Consider the following 2,056-nt stretch of genomic DNA (forward strand, 5'->3'; position numbering starts at 1 on the left):
AAAAAAAAAAAAAAAAAAAAAGAAAGAAATATTTATTTCATTTTGTAAGTTGCCTTTTCACTATACTGATTATTTTCTTTGCTGTCCAGGAGCTTTTTGCTTGATATAGTCCCACTTGCTCATTTTTCTTTTGGTTGTCTGTGCTTTTGAAGTCATATCTGTGAAATTATTGCCAAGACCAATGTCATGAAGTTTTCTTCCTGTGTTTTCTTCTAGTTTTACAGATTTGGATCTTTCAATTAAGTCTTTTAATTCATTTTAAGTTTTATGTCTGTTGTAAAATAAGGGTCCAATTTTATTCTTTTGCATGTGAAGAATCTAGTTTTTCCAACACCATTTGTCAAAAAGACTATCCTTTCTTCATTGTGTGTTCTTGGCACACTTGTGGAAGATGAGTTGACCATATTATGTGTGGGAGTACATCTAGGCTTTGTCCTCTGTTCCATGGGTCTACACTTACCCATGATTACTCGTACCTTTGCAGTGTACTTTGAAGTGGGGGTGCATGATAACTACAGATCTGTTCTTCTTTCTCAAGATTGATTTGACTATTTGTGATCTTTGCAGTTCCAAATTAATTTAAAAAATTTTTTTATTGCTGTAAAAATGCCATTGGAATTTTGTTAGGGATTATCTTTAATCTATAGATCATTTGGGTAGCATGGCAGTTTGTCAATATTAAGTCTTCCAACCTATGAACACTGGTTATTTTTTATTTTGTATGTGTTAGCTTTAACTTATTCCATCAATGTTTTGTATTCTTTCACTTCCTTAATTAAATGTATTCCTTAATATTTTTGGGGTGCTATTTTAAATGGCATTGTTTTTGTAATTCCCTTTTTAGATAGTTTGCTAGTGTACAGAAACAAAAGTAATTTTTGCATGTTGACTTTTTTCCTTTAACTTTCAAATTTACAAAATTTATTAGTATTTTATATATTAGTATGTCCATCTACAAATTGACAAGTTTAATTATTACTTCCTTATTTGAATACCTTCTTTTTCTTGCCTAATTGCTTTGGCTAAAATTGCCAATATTATGTTAAATAAAACTGGTGAGAGTAGGCCTTTTTTTCCTTGTTTTGCATCTTAAGAGGAAAAGCCTTTGTTTTCAACATTGAGTATGATGTTTGTCGTAGGCTTTTTATTTAACTTCTTTTCTCCAGCATTATTGAAATACAATTGACAGATAAAAATAGTGTATGTATAATTCAATATACACTAATATAGTATTCAATTTCAAGATTTTATATGTGTATGTATTATACATTTTGACAGTGATTACCACAGTCAAGCTCAATAACACACTTACCAACTCACATAGTTATCTTTCTTGGTAATGAGAACATCTAAGTTTCACTCCTTAGTAAATTTTCAGTATACAGTACATTATTAACTATAGTCACCATGCTGTACATTAGTTCTCAGGTGCTTATTTATCTTTTCACTGAAGAGTTGTACCTTTTGGCCAACACCTCATCTCCTCGTTTTTCACACCCTTTACCAAGCCTCCAGAAGCCACCATTCCACTCTGTGGTTTTGCGAATTCAACGCTTTTGCATTCCACATATAGGTGAGATCATGTAGTATTTTCTTTTCTGGTGTCTGGCTTATTTCACTTGGTGAAGTCCTCCAGTTTTATCCATGTTATTGCAGAGTGCAGGAGTTAATTATTTGTGTGTGTATGTGTGTTGTGTGTGTGTGTGTGCACGCACATGCGCATGCACATTTGTGTACACATACACATAAATGCATGACATTTTCTTTTTAAAATTTTTTTGAATTATTACTTATTTATATTTTATTTTATTTTAAAGATGTGGGGTACAATTCAGAATTAGGCTTGCAAGTGGACAGCATGCAGGTAAAGTTTGGGCTTCCCTTTGGTCCCTACTTTGCCTGATTTGAGGTCAGGTACCCTTACTGATAATGTGTCTCCTCCCCCAACCCCTTCCCACTCCTCTGGTCTGCAAGCATTTAGGTTGTTTTATAGCTTGGCTATCGTGAATAATGCTGAAATAAAAGGGGAAGTGCGATAAATTACAATGTTAATTTC

The sequence above is a fragment of the Carlito syrichta genome, unplaced genomic scaffold (genome assembly GCF_000164805.1).
Source record: "Carlito syrichta isolate Samal-C Ts95f unplaced genomic scaffold, Tarsius_syrichta-2.0.1 Scaffold302902, whole genome shotgun sequence".
NCBI lineage: Eukaryota > Metazoa > Chordata > Mammalia > Primates > Tarsiidae > Carlito > Carlito syrichta.